General features: G+C 33.5%; 1 protein-coding gene across 4 annotated transcripts in view; it reads left to right on the plus strand.

Annotated features, from left to right (window-relative positions):
• The window catches only part of Tpst (tyrosylprotein sulfotransferase), a 533,460-nt gene that overhangs the window by 321,829 nt on the left and 188,594 nt on the right, over nucleotides 1–23,037 (plus strand). The window contains exon 3 of one of the 4 annotated variants that reach the window (XM_072532277.1): nucleotides 7,668–7,727. The exons of the other annotated variants lie outside the window; for them this stretch is intronic. The gene's annotated coding sequence lies outside the window, so the exon portion shown is untranslated. The remainder of the gene's footprint in view (nucleotides 1–7,667; nucleotides 7,728–23,037) is intronic. 4 annotated transcript variants of the gene reach the window in all.

The raw sequence follows: 23,037 nt of genomic DNA on the forward strand, positions 1-23,037 counted from the left end.
TAAAGCCAAAAAAATCTCCTGGCATAGACAACATCTCTGCCGATCTGTTAAAGGTAATTTCCAATTATGTTGTTGATCCGATCACTTGTTTAATAAATAAAATATTTGAAGATGGTACATTTCCTGACCATTTTAAAAAAGCTGTAATTATACCTATATTTAAAAAAGGTCATACAAAATTGGTGCAAAATTATCGTCATATATCACGTATTACCAGCCTTGCAAAAATATTTGAAAAGGCCTTAGCCGAACGAGTAAATCAATATCTTACAAAGTTTAACCTGCTATCTCCAAACCAATATGGTTTTAAGAAGAGATATTCCACTTCAGATAATATTCGCTAATAAAACATATAATCACAGGGTAAGTTGATTCATCACCTCGAGAAAAGGGCTTATGAACAAGAAACGTTAATCGAATTATTGCAACTATGTCTTAATGAAAAAAAAAATCAACAAAAACATCAAGAGATCAGACGTCAAATTCCTCTATTGGTATCTCAGAAAAGGAACAGGTGGCGCGCCAACTATCAACAGACTTAATGCCTTCAGAATCGACAACACAACATATACCTGTATATGATAAGAGTGGCAGTGGCAGATATGAACGACGTCGTGACAACTCTAACCTCAATACAAAGGTAAATATAATCACTAATGAACAAGTGCGAGGTGCAGTTGAAGTAGCGAAGATGTATAACAAACCCATTACTGGAACAGCTTCTAACTCTAATTCATCCACAGAAGTGAATACAGTTCCAAAACTTGGATTTTTAAGTGTTTATCAACTGCATCCTGAAACGACAACCGAAGACTTGACTAATTATCTAAAGGTAAAAGCTCCAAATGTCAGTTTCTACTGCAAGAAGATAAAGGTTACCGAGTACCAGGCTAGTTTCAAAGTTTCATATCCATTAGATTACAAAGATGAAGTCTTCAACCCCAGCATCTGGCCTGAGGGTTCGATGGTCCGCCATTTTAACTTCAAATACAAGAATTTTACCAGCCGCGGTCCCCAACAAAACCAGAAATGATTGTTACGAATCCGGAATTGGGCAATCTAGATGCTACAAATAAGTTTGGAGGCAGAACCAATCAACTAGAGATCGTATGTATAAATGCTCAATCTATTATAAACAAAATAAGTCTTATCGAATTATTGCTTGAAACTCAAAGTCCGGATTTGCTGTGTATATCTGAGTCATGGTGTAGTGACAACAATATAAATTCCCTTTATCTTCCTAATTATCTTCTAGGTTCGTACTATAATCGAAGTGATCATATACATGGTGGTGTACTTGTATTTGTAAGGGGTAATTTTAAATTTAATATTCCAAGTTTTGTCACGAACATCTGTCAAGATTTTAACTTTGAGTGTTGTTGTATTAGTTTTAGATGTGACTCAAAAAAATTTTGTTTACTCAATGTGTAACGCTCCCCTAATGGGGATATTGATATTTTTATACATAAATTATGTCATGTATTTAATATTTGTTACGTTAAATATGATTGTGTTATTCTTTGTGGTGATCTTAACATCGATTATCTTAAAGAGTCAAGGGAAAAATCTATATTGATGGATTTCATGATTAGTTTTGGACTTAACTGTAAAAATACTGAACCAACTAGAATATTTACTAACAAAAACGGTGTAATTTCACGATCGAAACTAGATTATTTTCTTACCAATATTCCTCAATTATACAATGAGGCTGTCGTGAACTACAATTTAGGTGATCATCTAGGACTTCATTTTAGTTTAAACATATCTGAGAGTAACAATACTGCTACATCCCAGATAGCTACTTATAGAAACTTATCAGAGAATTGTTTATCTAATCTTTTGTTGAGTCATTCTGAGAATTTCGAAAATGTTTATACATATTTAAATGATGTAGATGATGCATATAGAGCTTTTTTGAACACTGTCTCCTATCATATTGATACAACATGTCCTTTAATATCAAAACGCATAACTACTAATACCAACAGAAAATGGATCAATACTGAAATTCTTCAGCTTAGTAAAAAGCTGAAGGATTTATTTTGGCTAGCAAATGTTAGTGGTAATCCAGATTTAATGTATAACTATAAAATACAAAAGGCCAACTTTATCCCTAAGGTAAAGGATATAAAGAAAGCCTCATATCAAAGTTATCTACATAATCAAAATAATAATAAAAGAAGGAAGGAGATATGGAAAACTGTGAATCGTCAAACTGGTAAAAATAAAAATAATTTTGAGTGGAGCATTAATGACAATAATAAATTATTGATACATCCAGAACACATAGCAAACAAATTTGGTGAGTATTTTTGTACATCAGTCAAACGCACATTATTAAAACATTTCAATAACTATACCTTTAACTATTTCACAACTATGACAATTAAAAACACATTCTTTTTTTCTGAGGTCTCACCATTTGATATTGAGAATGCTATATCTTCCTTAAACTATACCAGCTCAGTAGGTATTGATCAAATCCCCACTAAAATAATTAAATACATTTCTTCATATATATCTCCTGTTCTGTCTCACATCATCAAGGATGGCAAGTTTCCAAGTGACCTTAAAACGGGAGTAGTTAGTCCAATTTTCAAAAAGGGAGAGCCATGTTTGGTTGATAATTACAGGCCAATCACCGTAACAAGTGTACTCTCTAAGATTATCGAAAAGTGTATTTACAGTAAAATGTTAAATTTTCTGAATAAATATGATATCTTAAATAAATGCCAGCATGGGTTTCTTCCTAATAAATCTACAGATAGTGCTTCTATTTCATTATTTAATTATATCCACGCTGCTTTGGATCGAAAAAGGTATGTGGGTGCACTCTTTTTTGACTTAACTAAGGCTTTTGACTCTATTGACATTGAAATTATACTGCATAAATTAGAAGCCCTTGGTTTTCGGGGTCATTTCTTGAACTGGTTAAGGTCATACTTACAACATCGTAAATTCCTAGTAAAAGTCGATAATAAGAAGTCATCTGTTTTTAATCTTGATCAAGGTGTACCGCAAGGCTCCGTATTGAGACCCTTAATATTTCTTTTATATGTCAATGATTTGATAATTTTTTTAACTGCAGACCATACAGTTCTTTATGCAGATGATTCAACAATTGTAGTTGACGAGTCAACTGAAGTCGAACTCATTTCAAAAATGAACTTAGTAGCACAGGAATTTACAATCTGGTGTAAAAGGAACTCTTTAATGGTAAATGCAAAGAAAACTATTTGTATGCAGTTCTACTCGCGCTGTAAGTCATCCCATGGTTGTAAAATCACAGTTAGTTCTGAGGAAATACCCTTTAGTGATACAACACTATTTCTTGGTAGAATTCTAGAAAGTAATATGACATGGGATGAAAATGTCACTAAAGTCTGCAAAACAGTGAATAAGGGTTACTATGCGATCCTTCAGTTGAAAACCCTATTTAACACCAAATCAATTGATAAGTGTGTATTATGCATTGGTTTATTCATATATGGCCTATAATGTTGTCTTGTGGGGAAACTCTAGAAACTCTTCTAGAGTTTTTATAACTCAAAAGAGAATTCTTAGATTGATATTCAATATTGATAATAGACAATCATGTCGTAAATATTTTATTGAACATAGACTGTTGACTTTTCATGCTTTATATATTTATAAGTGTATTATTCACGTCAAAACTAAATTTCAAAATTTTACCCCCAACTCTGACTTTCATAATTACCCGACAAGACACGGGAGGTTGATAAGCGTGTGTAAACACTCCACAACTCTCGTTGAAACTAGTCCTGATTTTGCAGGATCTAAATTTTACAATTGTTTGCCACTTAATATAAGATATGAAAATAATATTCAAAAATTCAAAAATAAATTAAAAGCATGCTTGATCCAATTATGCGATTACAACCTAAATGATTATTTTGACTTAATAAAAGACTACAGGGAATGAGGACCGACGGGTTCAGAGACGCTCTATATCGCATATCTTTTTTTTTTATATTAATCTATATTTTATTGATTTTGTTTTATGTAATTGTCCTATATAACTTTTTGATCGCGCTTTATGTACTATATGACTTGTCCTATATCACAATGTGATCTAATGGGATTAATAAAGAATATTCTATTCTATTCTATTCTAATGGACTAATTAAACATCTAAGATCTAACAACATCACAAGAAAAACCAAATGCAAAATATATATATATATATATATATATATATATATATATATATATATATATATAAAGACCCTGATAAAACCGGTCCTTGTATATGGATCAGAGACATGGACACTGTCGAAAAGCGATAAGAATCTATTAGGTAGGTTTGAACGAAAAATCTTTAGACACGTATAAGGGGGTGAAAGAAAATGACATATGGCGCAGAAGATATAATTTTGAACTATACACAGCATACAATGAACCCGAGGTCATAACATCCATAAAGATCGGACATCTTCGCTGGATGGACCGTGTTGAACGGATGTTGGAAACTGAAACACCAAAACATATAATGAGGCAAACAGCAGTAGGGGGAAAGTCAAAGGGAAGACCCAAACTTAGATACATGGAACAAGTGGAACAGGATCTGAAAATACTTAAGATTACCAACTGGAAAAACAAAGCAAGGAACAGAACAGAATGGAGGAAAATCCTAGAACAATCCAGGACCCAGAAAGGGTTGTCGAGCTACTGATGATGATGATAATTCCACTTCAGATCTAACGTCCGCTACTGATTATCTATATAAGATGCTGGATAATGGCTCTCCTACTTTAGCGATATTTTTGGATCTAACTAAGGCATTTGGCACTGTTAGTCAACAGCAGTTGTTAGGTGCTTTGGATGATCTTGTAATAAGAGGCATACCGTACTTACTGTTTCAAAGTTACTTAAAAAATAGATCGCAAATTGTCAAGATTAATAACAAAGTAAGTGCTGAAAAAATCATTGAGTATGGTGTGCCTCAAGGTACTGACTATGTCCAAATTACTAGTGCTTATAAATCAATTGGAAAACACAATTTCATATACTTTATTCCTAGAATATTTAACGATTTGCCCGAGATAAACGACCAAGAGGAAGACCACAGATGAGATCGGTTGATGACATTAAAAGAATAGCCGGAAGAAATTGGAAATATGTTGCTCAGGATAGAGACCGATGGAAGGAGTTGTCCAAACATGGACGACAGAAGGCTATGAAGAAGAAGAAGTCCCGAGATCTATAAAACCTACATGAAAAAAATCACTCATTCAACATCATTAAATCCATTTTTATAAAATTTCTTAAGAACACTGGATCAGAAATTTTGGAAGCGATCTTCTTTAATTAAATTCATCACATAACTAATACTGTACTATATACTTTGTAACAATATATTATATTATCAACCTGATGGTACTGTAGAACAAATATTGAATAGTGTAATCCCTGAGCACAACCTCTGGTTCATTAGGGAATTTGTTCTTTGTTTATTTGCTACTACAACAAATATTTGTTTGTAATAAATCTTTAACTTACAATGAATTTGTTATTCTATTATATTGAACTATTATATTGTAATATTGTTTTATATTGTATAATGAGAAGTAAATAAACATTATTAATATTATTATTATAACTAACTCTACCAGTGCTCATTTTATATGCTTGCAATATTACTTGAAACAAGTCTATTTGTCAATTATACTGATTTAACTAACTCTTTTAGTGCTCATTTTATTTGCTTGCAATATAACTTTTTGAGTGTTTTCCATTGTTATTATAATTGAATTATACATATTGTTGAACTTTTAATTCTTTTTCAACGTCGAAAATCCACTAACTATAACGAGAGAATTTGAAAAGCATGTAACTTTCAACAACTAATGAATTGTCATTCAATAGTTTTCGAGTTGAAATGTGAAAACTCAATTATACAATTTTATTTGCTGGTCGAACGTAATAGAGTATGGATCAGATATTTACGGCTTGTTTCGTTGTTAAAATGTTAACCAGGTCTTTTATTCGTTATTGCGGCAATATGTCAATTGTTCGTATTCGAGATAAAATGGAAGCACAATCATTTATGCTTCATACACTATTGGAGGATCTGTTGATCTATTTCGATATTGTATTATTGTATGGGACGTAAATTTCATTTTCTCATATCATTTTCGTCCTAGTTTTGTGACTATAAGGTTTCTGAGTAGTTTACCTACTATAATATTTACGCCTAATACACACTAGTAGATATGTTGTGCGATTGATCTTAAAATAAGTGTATATATAATAGGACATAAAAGAGAAAAAGGTACGTATTTCCGATTTTTTAACTATGCGCGAGGCACAGTCTTTAGGTAGAGAGATAGGTCGAAGTACTCCAAGGGATGTATTAGCCATTGTTTCTGAAATTAATAATGACGGCTTTTACAAACTCAGTACTAAGAATGGACCACTGGATAGATTATGTTCAAGAAATGAACTCCTTCAAACCGATTCGCAATTCATGTTTGAATCAAATGATAGTAGTAAGAAAATACCCTTGCGAACTGCAGAAAATATGTCATCCAAAGGTTCTGGTCAAGGTGTTCTCAGATGCAACTCGAAAAGGTTTTGTGGCAGCAATAAATGTTCCTGTAAACAAAGGAACAATGTAATTTAAAGTGTCATGGATCGCTGACATGCAAAAATAAATGAAGAAATTTGGTTCTAAAAATTTTTGTGTTTAAAACTTTTAAACACAATAATCTTTAAAATAAAATTAGAAGTTTCGATATGTGGGTATTTGTATTTGTATTTACATCATTTAACAAACTATTATGAAAAAATAACAAAATGCTCTCTTGCGGTATAGGTTATCGTCCCAGTAGTGATATTGGAGGATTCGTTGTTTCTAGACATAAACTGCAAGGCGTCAAAAATCTCCAACTACTCTTTAATACAATATTATCGGTTCGACAACAATTTTTTTTATTCAATTTTCTTATCTCCGAATTTATTGACATCTCAAATGGTGAAACTTTCTACTCACTTCCATTTATAATAGGTATTTTGCATAGCTTTCGCATGCTAAAGCTTTAGCTTTTTTTTTGGCCTATCTCGATATTCTTTACACGAACAATTCCACAGTTATACATTTCGTAATTTTGTATTCATTATAAGGTTTTGTTCTTATCCCACTTGGGAACCAGTTCTTTCACTTTATTAGTATAACTTTCGTTGTCTACCATCTTAAAGTAAACAAATAACCAGACAGATCGAAACTGCTATGTTTTGTGTGTCACGTCTACCTAGAGCGAACCGAGTCTATTTACCTGAACAAATAGATCTAGCGAAGTCTAAAAATGCACACTACGAATCGTTTCTTGTCATGCTACCGAAAGTGTGAATACTATAGCGAGACGAGAGAGAAACTCTAGCTAGTGTTCCCTCGATAGTCTTTATACTTGTAGATTTAATTTAGACATCTCTAGATGCGCTCTAACTAGATTAAATCTACCTAAAAAGTTTACAGTGTATATTATACTTACGTTTATAGGTCTTCTACGGAGACTATTAATATTGCGCAAGTCCGTCGTAGAGTACATAGTTTCAACATTTTGTTAAACTTTCAAAAGAAATAACTAAATTTATTTATAGTTTTCCGATAGGACAATTGGTCTAATTGTATTTTTCTTTTTTAGGTAAATAAATATTAACTGGACTATGGCGTCATTCAATTCGGGCTCGTTTAAGTGTGCTGCGTAAGTCTAAACTTTAATTTCCTTATGCGTTTTCTCACTTTGAGGGAAGTGTCGGATTTTTGTTCTATGTATCTTTTGACTTCAGAATAGAGTAATAAATTATTATTAATTTAGTAAGGAGGAGGACCTAGTATTAAGATTGGAGAACTTTCAGCCTCGTAACAGGTATCTTTTGTACAAAATGACTAAAACTGTAATAATCATAATAAGACTAAATGCAGGTTACACACGTTATCAAACTAAAATAAAACTAAACAACAAAATAAAGATATAATAAATTGAAAAATAGAAAAGCTGGAGTAAATTGAGTTGGGTAAAAAGCAGTTTATGTTAAATGTTTATTTAAGCATCGTATACAATCATAAAAAGATTTTATCAATGTAGAATCTTAGCTTCGCATATTACCAGTATCTATTATATGTAATTGGTTGAATATTAATATTAATAATACCTTTATCTCGGATATACCACTTTTTGATAATTTTATGAGTAACTATATCTCACACTGAAATTTTTTCCAAATTTCTGTGTTACATTGGTTTGGTACTTATTTCCACATATTTATAACAGCACTATCAGAATGTCTATATCTACCAATATACTTATTGCAATATGATTTTCGGTTTGCCCAATATAATTTAATAGCATTGAATTCGCAGTGATAAGGAAATAGTCTCAACACTTTTTGGCCGTGTTCTCTTAGTAGCTCATCAATTATATACACATTATCTTTTCTGTTTGTTTTTGTAATTTATGATAATTCAGGTTTTGTGAACTTTGCGTATAATTAATCTTGTTTGTTGTCAACCAGGTAATAATTTCCCTTGTAGTTGAAACAGTGAAAGGTTGCTTTTCTAGAAGAACACTGATATGGAGCATGAGATATGATCCATCACAATTAATGATGGCTCTTCTAAATTGGAAATTGATTGGTCAATTATACATTTAGTGAAAATGCCATTGTTCATTTCCTCATTGTAATCAGCTACTTTAGATTTTGATCAAAATAATAAACTTTCTTCAGTAACAAATCCTTTCGAAGAACCAGCGTGAACCAACAATTATAAACATCATACCCTTCAGGTTTAAGTACGTCTTGCCAGGAAATTGTTTCATATTCCTTTAAATAAATTTAAGTTTCGTTCAAAAAACAAGGTCTTTGTTCGATGTACGCTGTTGTGTATGGACAGGTTGCTTAAGTTCATCGATTTAGTTTTTGTGAAAACAACTCAATTTATTAAATTATGATACATATTGGAAAGATCTTTGATGTCAGTCTTATTATTGATAGAATTTGGATCTTTTTTATGTAAATCACCTCCAATATGCATCTTTTGTTGTAATTTTGTTCTTTTTCCAAAATCTGTACATTTATTTTCAAAATCAAAAGAATGGCTGTTTTCAAGAGAATGTTTGGCTAGGGCTGTTGTGTTTAATGAATTGGTCTGCACACTATGTTTGTGTGCAACAATTCTTCTATGTAGGTGTTGGTGTGTTTGCCCAATATATGTTGAATTACAGTCTTTACAATTTATTTTATAAATGCCTTTGATTTTGTCCCATATTATATTCCTTAACAGTTCGTATTTTTCACATCTTATAATGTGTCCCAAGTATTCCAGCTTCCTGATTTTTATTGATTTTAAAACTTCACATTGTTTTCGTAGTTGTTCAAGAACTTGTTCGTTTGTTTTGCGATCGGTTCATGATACTTTCAGAATAAAAAATCCTTTATAATTGAATCCTTTATTTGTTTAAAAACCCTTTCGGGCTAAATCACAGAACGATTTCGGAATAAATATTATATTTTCAGTGCTGCTGAAAAGGTATACATTTTTAAAGCCACTAAATACATGGGTAAAAACCCTTTAAATTTTGTTATTCTTGTTAGCATTGATGTCTCGTGTTCTATTGATATCTTTTTTATTCCTGATATTTTTCAAAGTTTTTTTTTCAAATGTTTCTTTTTTGTCCAAATCCAAAGTAGTATTAAGTTCTTCTAATATGTTTGAAGTACACATTTTATGAGCACCTAATTTAATTTTTTTTTTATAATCAATGAATAATTAATGTCGACATACTACTTGGACGTCAAAATTGAAGGTACAATGACAACACGTTTAATCACAGTCTACCTTTACAATGTTGTTTCAATATATTGTCTGTTCAAAAAATATAACAAATCCGTACGACTATGGTTAGGATGAATTTTGGTAAGCTTTTCCTCATTTATGACATCCAAGAAAATAGAAACCTAATACTTAATTTTCGCTTGTTTGCATTTAAAACATGCAACTCCTTGTTTCTTAGAGAAATCAATAAATTTCTGTATCTGTCATCTCCCGTTTCTCGTTTCTATAGGTACCTTTGTCTCAATTCCAATTTCGAATAATCGGTAATAATAGTTAGAGGCACTCGAGAACTTTGCCGGAATTCATTATTCGCCAATGAACCACCGCTATAAACTCAAGTTATGCTACAATATGGTCCAGATTAAATTGGGATAATAAATCATTCCGGAGTTTTATTGTACTTTCCGGAATGTAGAATGTATTCCAAGAACAAATTACTGGCAGTTCAATATTTATTTTATTAAGATGCTATTTCTCTTCCAGAAAAGGAAAGGGCTCGAAGAAGCAGTAGGGTTATCAATCAATACAATATTTTTCTTATACAGTATGTACAAAAAGTAATGTTCTCGGTAATATTTCAATTCCTGAAATTCGTTTAAAATAACAGGAACGTATGTATTGGGAGCTTGTAATCAGACCCCACTGGCGTGTGTAAAATTATTAAATAATCTTAAGTTCTTTAGATGTTCTTTCACTGATAAAAGGTAATTAGCTGTGTATGTAAGGTACCAGCGAGACTGCTTCTTAAAAGGCTTAAATCTAGCCCAATCAATCTAAAAAAAGAGTGAGTTTAGCACATTTATTTTAAATAAAAACTTGGAACGTAATATTCTGCCTACCAGATAGGGTATTATTATGGGGGTTGAAAATGGGGGACAGAAGTTATGGGGCTGAAGATAGGGCAAGCAAAATAAACGAAACTTATGCGAACGGCACTCAGGGTTAATTTGGAGTAGTTGGGTCGTGGATAAATTCAATGGCAATGGGGTTGGGGCAACTACAAAAAATGAAACAAAGGGGTGCTTACATAAGTCTCTTGGAACAAACAAAACAAAACGACAGGAAAGACCTCTAGCAATTTAAAATGGACGCCGCTTCGAGGTGCCAAATTATAACGATTACAACAATTAGTTGTAACTATTGAAATAATTATTAGAAATACAAAAATGGTTAGGAGACTTTTTTAAAATAAAAAGACAAAATGGTTCAGAGAAATAAATTAAACATTTATACATGCAGGTAATACAAAAGTAATTACAATATATATAATTACAACGATTTATACCAATATAATGAAAGAGAAAAAAACTTAAATATGTCCTATCTTTTTACAAAATCCGTTTCTACAAAACCTACAAATGTTACTGGGCTATAACTGTGGCAGAAATAAATTATTAAAATTTAGGAATTATCTTTTCAAAATGAAAACATCATAAAGGTTAACCTTTCCTAAAAACAAAATAATTAATGTCACAAATATAATAAGGCTAGCTGTCATATGTCAACATTTATTTTGACGACAGAGAACAATTATTAAAATGACAGCATAGCCACACCCTAAGATTTACTATATTAATTATTATCATTAAACAAAGTCTATCTTTAAGATTTAATCACAGAAAAAGGTACCTGATCTCACCAAAATGCACTTTTACTTGTAAACTGGACCTCACTGCACCTTAGAATTTCTGGGAGAACTGGACTGCATAAGTGGTCTGGAATGACTACCACAAACAAAGGTTAAAATGGCACTATGGCTTGGCTTCTTACAAAACAGGAATAGCTACAACTGTATACAATGGCAACATTTCAAAACTCACTTTAACTGTAACTATGAATTGAAATGCTACTGATTTTCCCATAAAAAAAAGGACGAAGGACGAAGATATTACAAATTTTGAAGAAAAATTTGGACAAACGCTAAAGTCAACCGCTCATGACAACAACCTTAGCGAGAGTGCACAATTATCTTTCCGGCAAAAGCTTCTCAGCGATCTAAATGGATGTTTATTTGAAACGCATATATCGAGCGGTTGAATGATCAAAGAATACCGAGCAAATATAAACAACTCTAAAAATGGTTTATTTTACTCGGCGCCGCTAAGATGAATAATTGAAAGAATTCGGTGTTTTAATACGTACGAATGGGAAATGAAATACACTAACAATATTCTTTGGTGTTTTAAATATATACGAGGGGATTTGCAAATTAACAAAAAATTCAAACTTAAAAAAGTTTGAATAAGTTTTTGTTAAGTTTGTAAAAATACAAACTTAACAAAAACGGATATGGAATATATATGAAAGTACAATAATAATGAGAAATACTACTAATACTGAAACTAAAATGTAAATGCCCGGAAACTAAAACTAAGTTAATAGAGGCCAAATTTCAGCCTGTTGCTTCCCAAATCGAGAATATCTTGGTGTATCAGTTAGTCTGGACTATCATTGATCCAGCCCGAACTGAGCCGCCGGCTCTTGGTTAATATTTATCCATAAAAAATTTTTACGGTGAAAACATTTTTGAACCTTTACTACGGTAAATAAATAATATAATGCAGCTACGGTTTCCATAAAAACAAATTTTTAGCTTGCTTGTTTTATTTCTTTTATTTCTTATTCTTATTATTTTTAACGTGCTGTTAATTCTTTGGTACAAAGATCAATTGAATATGGTGTTTTTGCAAATTACAAGTCGTATCAGGTATCAGATAATCAAAGGTCAGCGCATATATTTCGAAAATAGTGCAGTCAAAGGTAATAGTAATAAAAGTAATATGATATTAGATTTACTGCGCCAAGATTTTTACATCCACTCTGATGTCTTCTTTGGGGCATCCGGTGTCTCAGCCTCCCGAGCCCCCCGACACTACTACACTGATCACTAATGACTACACTATTGCTACTGGTAACAGTTGACGGTTCATTTATACCGTCGATGGTGGCGTGGCTTAGGTGGAGGTTGACGTGTCTCGAACATTTCTGACGGTAGGATTTTGATTGGAGGCTGATTTTTTGGTTTATACAAGCGGATAGAGGCTATGGTTCTGGAGTTTTCAAAATCGATGTTGTGACCTTTATAAAGATGATGTTGACCTAGAGCCGAAATTGAATCGGAATTGAAAATAGAAATGGAATGTTCATAAATCCTATTTTGGATTCTACGATTTATTTGGCCTATATAAGATTGGGGGAAGTCTGTACAAGGAATTTCATAAACTCCGTGTTCTTCATTTATAATGTTGTCTTTGATTGATCGGACAAGATGAAAATTTTTATTGCTAGGTAAATATTGTCTTTATTCCTCCTGATTTAAGGATTTTGTCGTTTTTGTCAGTGCCACCTTTGATGAGAGGAAGAAAAGCTTTCGTATGATGTGGGTCTGTTTCTTTGAGTTGAGATTGAGTGGGAGATTAATGTCTGTGATGATATTAAAACATTGATATTGACATAGGAATTGGATGCAAGAGGCATAAGATGCAGATCAGAAAATTATGAGGGAGATCTATGTCCGGCAGTGGACAAGCGAATATTGAATGATATATATACCGAGTGAAATTGGATATACCATTGGATATTGGAATACCGATAAAATGGAATTGGGCAGGACACGTCGCCAGATTATCAGACAACCGATGGACAAAACGTATTACGTATACGGACGTATACGGATATATACTGAGCAGAGGACGCCCACCAACTAGATGTACTAACGACCTGAAGCGTGTTAGCAATAACTGGATGCAAGCCGCACAAGACAGAGACAGATGGAAAGAGCTGAGGGAGACTTATGTCCAGCAGTGGATGCATACTATGCAAATTAAACCTATATGCCCGATCGCCGCAAATTTAGGGATCCGGCAAACAGTGTAAGTATAAAGAATTAAAACGAATTGTGGACATTGGCAATATATAATAGTTAGAATATATGATGCACAACGAAAAACATCAACTAATTCAATTATTTTTGCAAAATAGATGGCAAAATAACGTAATACGTCTAGTGACATTGTGACTAAAAAATACCAGCCAGTAAGTAGGAAATCCAACTGTGAATTCCTTTATAGCATGTGTGAACAGTGTGAACTGTCAATACTGTGCCAGTATTGACAGACGATATGTACCAATTATAAGAACATAAGTTAACATCAATTATTGGTAATTTTTTAAATTTAATATTTTAATATTTTATGTACAATTATATACAAAAAGTACTAAAATCAGAATGAAATTTATTTTAAATAAAAGACTTATTTAATGTTTTCTATTTATTTAAAAAGATATTTATTTTTTCAGTACTAGATGGAGAGCTTGCGTAAATTATTTTTGTACACGTCTCTTGAAATTAAAATCAACTTGTTATCCAAATCAACGAACAATAAGCAAATACCTCCCCAAAATCAAATTAGAATTATTCTTTCTATTTTCCTTGAAATGAAATTTGAATGCCATTGTTTCCCTACATAAATCCTAATAAAACAAATCATTGCTTGAAAATATTTCGAAAGCAATATAAACAAAACCTTCTTCATCGGAACAGCGGCATTTGAGACTAAATTTACATTTCCCAGGCTGGAACAATGCTTTAGTTCCTTTAGGAAAATTCTTTCTTTGTTGATCATTCATTTCAAATAAGGCCACTGCCGATCGTTGTATGGGGGATGTTGAACATTTTTGTTTATACATGACATATTTAAAAACACCTCTTCAGCATTTTTCACAATGATTTCTGAGGGTAAAGTCTAAACGTCAAATAAGATATTTCAATTACTTTTATGGTTAATTCTCAAACAATATAAATAGTCCGATCAAATAAAATTACAATACACAATACACGTAAATCAAAATGTAATTCGGTATAGGTTAGAATAAGTTTTATGTCTAGGTTTAAGTTTAGGTGAAAACAAAAGATATTTTCAAGAAAGTGTATGATTTATTTAACGGGATCATTGTTTAAATAATAAAAACTGGGTCATTTTTGCACACAATTCACTTTTTTAACTACTGTGGTAATTCATGTTTTGATGAAGGTTTTTACATTTTGCAAAATTGAAAGGAAAAGCTTTCAATTGTGATGTTGGTTTCCTATCTATGTTTACCCAACTGATTTTCCATGTTGTACTTTTACAAAAACTATATGTGCATAGTTTTATATTTTATTAAACAAACATAATAATCACAAGTTCATCCAAATCGGGTTGAAAACAATGTTGCGTTATTACATGTCAGCAAGTGACCCACTATTGTCAGTATGTACAGTACAGTGTGGTAATTTTAAAACTTACAATCTCACGAACAAAGGTGATATCGAAAAATGCTTGAAATCGTTTCCTATGATTGTAAGGGGGAACTAAAATGACATGAAAGAGAACTCACCCTCATCAACCCCCTAGGCCCCACCCACCACAACCAAAAAAGTTTAAATTGCAAACCCCTACTTGTAATACATCATTGGAAAGACTATAAAAAATGCTATCCAATGGTATAAATAATAATTATAGAGGAAGCAATAATTGTAAAACTTTGGCTTAAATGGAAAATTTAATGAGGCTTTTGTTGAACTACAAATTTGTTATATATATATATAATATAATAACGGATTTATTACGGCTGTCGCCGCTTCTCCGCCCCCAATTTCCATCTTTTTCTGTCATATGCAGTTGCCTCCTCTAAGTCTCTTGCCGCCATTGCTTCATCAATATCGTTGCGCCAACTTCTCCGTGGTCGTCCTCTCTTTCTTCTTTCAGGAGGGATCCATTCCAGTACTCTCCTAGGCCATCTGTACTCTGGCATTCTTTTAACATGTCCGAACCAGATTAATTGTTTTCTTTCTATGTCATCATTGATATTTCTCTCCATTTTCATTTCGTTTCTTATTTGTTCGTTTCTAACTCTCTCCAGTTTCGATCTACCGCAGCTTGGTCTCAGATAATCCATTTCTGTCGTCATAAGTTTGTTTTTATTAGCTTTGGTGACGTCCCATACTTCCGAACCGTAAAGTGTAATACTTTGAACTATACTACCGTAAATGTGTTTTTTGGTTTCTCGTCGAATTGTTTTTTGCCAGAGAAGAGAGTTTAAGGCACGGGTCGCTGCTCTGCCCTTGTTTATTCTTTCCCTGATTTCATCTGCGCTATTTCCCTTCTTGTTGAAAATGACCCCCAAATATTTGCAGGATTGCACGCCTTTGATTTTGTCGTCTTCCAAGACTAGGTCACATATTTCATCTGTTCCCACTGAGAGATATTCACATTTTGTCATATTCATGTTTAGACCTGCCACCTCATATTCTTCTTGCAGTTTTCTTACCATATAGCTAAGATCGTAGCTGTCTTCGGCAATTACTACCTGGTCATCCGCAAAGAAAAGTGTATATAGCTTGTTTTCTTCCACCGTTATTCCCATGTTTCTACATTTTTTTACCCATTTCACTAAGGATCTGTCCAAATAGATTTTAAATAAGGTGGGTGACAGACAGCAGCCTTGTCGTAGTCCTTTTGTTGTTTGAAAAGGAGAGGTGATTTCTTGTCCCATTTTAATTCTCGCAAAGTTTTGTTCGTAATATTTTTGAGTGGCGTTAATAAGAATTGGGTTTATTTTCAAGTTACCCATTTCTATCCATACTTGGGAGATCGGTACACTGTCATATGCTTTTTCCAAATCTATTAAAGCTATATGAGTTTCTCTATTTCTCTGCACTCGTTTTTCCATTGCAATTTTTAATGTGAAGATATTATCCATAGTGGAGCGTCCTGCCCTAAATCCCGCTTGTTCTTCGGGTTGTTTGTCTTTGATATCATTTTCTATCAGGTTTCGTAGTACTTTTGAGTATAGTCGGCCTATAGTAGCAATCACTGCGATCCCTCTATAGTTTTTAGGATCCATCTTTGTGCCTTTCTTGTGTATTGGAGAGATATACGATTGTCTCCATTCTTCTGGAACTTCTTCTCCGTTTAAGCATCTTTCGAATAATTTTCGGATCATCTCAAACAGTTTTGATGATCCATATCTAATCAACTCTGGATGTATTCCGCCTGGGCCTGGAGATTTTTTTAATTTCATTCTCTTAACTGCTTCATTCACTTGTTCTATTGATATTTCGATTCTTCCTTCTACTTCCACTTGTTCATTTGTCTGTTTAAACCTTTCTCTTCTCTCTGTTAATAAGTTCTCAAAATGCTCTACCCATGTGTTCTCTGGTATTCTATTTATTATGACTTGGTTTTTTGTCGTTGTTCTCATCGTTTTTATAGTTCTCCAGGCTTCAGAGCTCTTTGTCCCTCCTATATGGTTGTCTAGGTAATGGCATTTTTGTTCCCATGTACTATTTTTCTTTTTAACCACTTCTCGTTTGACTTCTTTATTCAAGTTTTTATATTGTTGTTTTGTACGTTCGTCTCCCTGTTGTAATAACTGTAGATATACTTCCTTCTTTCTTTTTATCTTTTCTTCCACTTCTTTATCCCACCAATATGGTTTATCTACTCTTCGTACCTGTGGCCCTAAGGCTTCTAGCGCTGCGTCTTTCATGCAGTTTTTTATATGTTCGTATTCATCCGTCGTTGATCTGTGTGATTCCTGTAGTTTTTGTGTTAGTCTCCAGGAGTAAAGTAACTGTGTGCTCTCGTTATCTAGATTATCTAAGGTGTACGTAGTTCTCTCTATTTTTTCTCTGTGTTCTTTGTTGATGTCTGTGTGGTTCCTGTCTACGAATGGTGTATATATTTTTCCTATTATCAGGCAGTGGTCCGAGCCGCACTCTGCTCCTCTATTCACCTTTACGTCCTGTACTCTTAACTTAGTTTGTTGTCTTGTTATGAAATAATCTATTATCGATTTTAGACCTCTTGTGTGCTGATACCAGGTGTATTTATGTATGTTCTTGTGGGCGAAAAAACCATTCAAAATCTTTAACTCATATTGTTGGCATATATTTATGAGTCTTTCTCCGTTGTTGTTAACAGTTTCTTCTCCATGCATGCCTACCACTTTACTTTGAACTTGTTTTCCTACTCTGGCATTCAGGTCTCCTCCGCATATAATCTCATGGCTGTTAGGAATTTCGTTCAGGATTTTTCTAAAGTCTTCTTCAAAAGCTTCCTTTTCTTGCACTGAGTAGTCATCATTTACGGCATATACCCCCAGAATTGTTATTTGTGTTCCTCTTAGGAGAACCGTCACTTTAATAAAACGTTCGTTGTATGCTTCCCAAGATTTAATATATTTTTCAAATTTCTTGTGTACAAATATTGATATCCCTGCTCTTGCTCTTTGATCCTTTCCCACTCCTGAGAAGAAATGTACATAGTCTTTTAATTTTTCGCTTCCATTTCCTTTTTTCTTGGTCTCAGAGAGAATGGCTATATCTAATTTTCGATTTACAAATTCCTGCATAATTTCTTGTTGTTTGTTCCGGATTCCCTGTATATTCCAGATTCCGTAATTCATGGTCCATTTTTGTTGCTGTTTTCGTCTACTGTAATTTCCGTCCGGTAACCGAGGCTCATTGGGTATTTTAGCACTGTAGAATTTTCACAAGTGTAAGGTCGCTGGCCTTACGACTTAACCCCCATCCTTGGAGGACCGAATTTTCTGTTGGGGTTTATTCCCCTAGCCGATATGTTCCAGTTTTTAGGCGCCAGAAACTCGCCTTTTACCCTCTCTCGTCTGCTACATAACGTACTCCCATTGTACGCCATGCACCCAGTGGTTACGCGACATGGTATGTCTTCGTGGACGTGAGAGTAGGATTTGCTGGCAGAGCTGAGTTTTATTCCTAAAACCTCCAACTCATTCGTTGGAAAACAGTGGGCATTTCTTAGCGTTTTGTTACGACAAAAGCATCGGCAGCTTCATGTCGCCCCCAAGACCCCTTACCAGCCTTTAACCACCACAAATTTGTTAAAAATGTCAATTAAGTAAATGTTCAAATTCTGCACGAACTTTTTCAAATGTTGTTCTAGTAATAGCGCGACATGCTTGCCTAATTCTTTCGCGCAGTTCCCCAAGTGACGCAGGTTAAGTTTTATAAACAACCGACTTGAGGTAACCCTATAGAAAAAAGTCAGGTGGCGGTAAGTCTGGTGACCTCGTTGGCCACTCAATAGGACCTCTCCTTCCAATCCATTTGTTCGGATAATAATTAGTATCCAACCAATGCCTAACTGGAGCTGCATAGTGAGGAGGTGCTCCATCTTGTTGGAAGTGCAGCAAATCTTCGTCTAGAGCTATGTTGCCATGATCGTCCGTTTGGCTCTCTAATTCATGCATAATTAAAGGTTCGATGGTGTTTTCTAGCATATCGAGATAAATTTCGCCACTTAAATTCCCTGGTATAAACAAGGGGCCAATTATAGCATCGCCTAGTTCCTGCTCAAACATTCAGTTGTTTGCGTTGTTGCGGGTTCGCATCACTCCAGTACCGACAGTTTTGATTATTTACATTACCATTCAGCATAAAAGTATATTCATCAGTGAAACAAATATTTTTTAACATTCTCGGTTCAACGCGAATTCTTTTAGTCATGAGTTCACAAAACTCAATTTGTCGGTCTGGATCATCATCGCCTAGTTCTTGAAGAATTTGTGTTTTGTACGGGTGAGACTTAATGTAATGTAATTTCAACACCTTTTTAACCGACTCATTGGAAAGTCCTGCCATTGCAGATACTTGACGTGTTGATGCAGTAGGCTCTATTGCAAAATTTCCAAAGATCTCAATTTGGGATGCTTCATTCAGTAATCTTGGAGCATCCCTTTTTTTATTTTGCACTGATCCCATTTCTCTAAACTTTTCAACTAAATTGCGGACGTACACGTGACTTTTGTGACATTTTTGTCCGGATGCCTTTCATGAAATATTTGAGCTATTCTTAGATAACACTGGTTCTGGGAGGCAAATATGAAATTGATGCGACATTTAAAATTCTAAAATTAACCATAACTTATTGAATGTGACAAAACCCAAAAAACAGATGTTTTCAACTTGTTTTGCAAAAACGGCAAATTAAGTTTTTATTTAACAAAAAAAAAATTGCTACGGGCACTTATCATTAAAAATAATAGTCCGGCAGATAGCATTACAAATACAAAAGTGTAGTAAGCCTGCTGATATTAACACCCTGTATAATTATTAAACAATAATTATACAGTGTCATCAACAAAATCAACAAAAACCTCATTAAATTTTCCATTTAAGCCAAAGTTTCACAATTATTGCTTCACCCTGTATAATTATTATGTATACCATTGGATAGCATTTTTTATAGTGTTTGTAATGATGTATCACAAGTAGGGGTTTGCAATTTAAACTTTTTTGGTTGTGGTGGGCCTAGAGGGTTATTGGGGGTGAGTTCTCTTTCATGTTATTTTAGTTCCCCCTTAGTATCCTAGAAACAGTTTCAAGCATTTTTCGATATCAGCTTTTGTTCGTGAGATATAGCCCATTGTAAGTTTTAAAATTACCACACTGTATACTAATTCGTGTAAGTGATACGAAAACAAAATATCGGAGAGGGTGAAAAAAAAGTGGTGGATGTTAAAAGATGAGAAAGAAGGTCTATTCAGAGCAAAAATAGTAGAGAACATGTCTTGGAACATGAAAGGAAGTACTAATACAATTTAGAGGAAGATGGCCAGTATCATTAGAGATACCACTAGTGAAATACTTTGAAAAACGTCAGGAAAGAAGTTTTGTAGAGTAGTGGTGGTGGTCCAACAAAGTTCAAGAAAAAATAAGAGAGAAGAGAAGATTATATAAACAGTGGCAAGAAAATAGGTCGGACACATCATCAAAACTATACCGGTCGCCAAAAAGGAAGCGAAACTAGCAGTAGCAAAAGCTAAAGCAGAAGCTTATACAAATGTATACGGAGAAGCAAAGATATATAAAATAGCCAAACATAGAGTAAAGAAAGCGAAAAATTTTAATCAGATTAGATGTATTCGAGATGAAAATAGTAAAATACAAATACATGAAAGGATGTCAAAAAGATGGAAACAGTACTTTGCGAGGCTACTAAATGAAGAATTTGACAGACAACCAGTTGAGTTAACGGAGACAGTTACAGAAATGGTGACCAAAATAACAAACGAAGAAGTGGTTCAAGTAGTTCAAAAAACTAAAGAAAGGAAAAACAGTTGGACCAGATGATATTCCGGGGAAGTGCTGAAAGTATTGGCCAGACGAATGGAGAAACAGTGTATTAGTACGTGTCTACAAAAGTAAGGGAGATGTACAACAATGTACAAACTGCAGGGCCACAAAACTACTTAGTCACACCATGAAAATAAGGGAGAGAGTACTTGCTATACGGATACGTGAAAAAACCGAAATATCCGATAATCAGTTTGGCTTTATGCAGGGTAGATCAACATCAGACACAATTTTTATTATAAGACAGTTGATGGAAAAATATAGGTATAAAGAAACGAATGCTCACATGGTATTTATTGATCTTGAGAAAGCATAATAAGAAAGGAATTCCCGGTGAATAGGTAAAGATTGTGAGAGACATGTATTAGGGAGTAGCAACTAGTATTACGAGATGTGAGAGAGACTAATAAAAGATAGGATTACACCAAGGCTAGGTGCATAGCCCTTATTTATTCTCATTAGTTCTGGATCAAATAACAGCGAAAGTACAGTGCAATATTCCATGGAGCTTAATGTTTGCTGATGATGTAGTGTTAGTAGAAAATAGTGAAAGCGCATAGCCCTTATTTATTCTCATTAGTTCTGGATCAAATAACAGCGAAAGTACAGTGCAATATTCCATGGAGCTTAATGTTTGCTGATGATGTAGTGTTAGTAGAAAATAGTGAAAGCGACTAGGAACAAAAACTGGAACAGTGGAGGTAAGCTCTTGGGGGAAAAAGTTTAAAACTTAGTAGGACAAAAACAGAGTATTTGGAATGTTCATTTAAAGATGGAGTTAGTGCAAATAGAATAACATATTTGGATGGTGAAAGGATTGTGAAAAGTAATAGTTTTAAGAACCTAGGATCGGTTTTGTAGAGTAATGGGGGAATATATGAAGATGCATGCAGTTGAATTAGGGTGGGGTGGATGAATTGGAAGGAAGCGAGTGGTGTGTTGTGTGACAGAAAAATTTCAATGAAGCTGAAGGAAAAATTCTACAAAACAGACTTAAGACCAGCTATGATGTTCGGAACTGAATGTTGGGCAGGTAAAACGAAAGAAACAACGAATGCATCTGGTGGAAATGAGAATGCTTAGATGGATGAGTCGAGTGACAAAAAAGGTTAAAATTAGGAATAAGTATATTAGGGGATGTCTAGTGATGGCACCAATTGTTGCCAAAATGAGAGAGCATAGGTTAAGATAATTTGGTCATATTCAGCGTAGAGACGTTAATCAACAAATACGAAGAATTGTTGATCTGCGGGTTCCTGGAAGTAGTATGAGAGGAAGACCAAAAAAGACCTAGATGAGACGCTTAGGCAGGACATGTTGGTAAAGGGTATTAATATTGATATGACCCAAGATAGAAACTTATGGAGAAATGTAATTAGGGAAACTAACCCCGTATAGGGTTAAAGGCAAAGAGAATGATGATGACGCAAAGTCGTGTATACATAGGTAAATACTAGATGTTGTTACATAATAACAAAATTACTTTAGTCTTTACCTATATTTTTGGTAACATCACGTTTGGCATTGAACTAAATTTCAAACGTGAATATTTAAAAATATCGATGTGGGGCACACCACACAAAGTGGCAAGAGACAAAAAGTTTGCACATAGCTTAGCCTACAAAAGACATGCAGCTTATTAAGTTAAGAAATAGCTTAGTTTATAAACCATACAGATTAAAAAACAAAACGTTCAGTTTTAAATTAGAAAAAACAGGTATAAAGTATATAAGATACTTGTTAAATTATATTTGACCATTTATTTATTTAAATCATTATAAATAAAGCTTGAAAAACAGATTTGCAAAAAAATTATTATTTGCATTATAAATAGGCACTATAGATAATTTATTTTGCAGGAAAAGTTTCGTTATGTTATCAATATGAAGTAAAACAAAATTGGTTGAAAAATGTTCAGTACTTTATAAGATATTTAAATTGTTTATTAAATGTTTTTTTAAATAACTTTTCAGTTCCAAATCATAACAAGTTTCTTTATTAGACATGCGTCAGTCAAGAT

The sequence above is a fragment of the Diabrotica undecimpunctata genome, chromosome 5 (genome assembly GCF_040954645.1).
Source record: "Diabrotica undecimpunctata isolate CICGRU chromosome 5, icDiaUnde3, whole genome shotgun sequence".
NCBI lineage: Eukaryota > Metazoa > Arthropoda > Insecta > Coleoptera > Chrysomelidae > Diabrotica > Diabrotica undecimpunctata.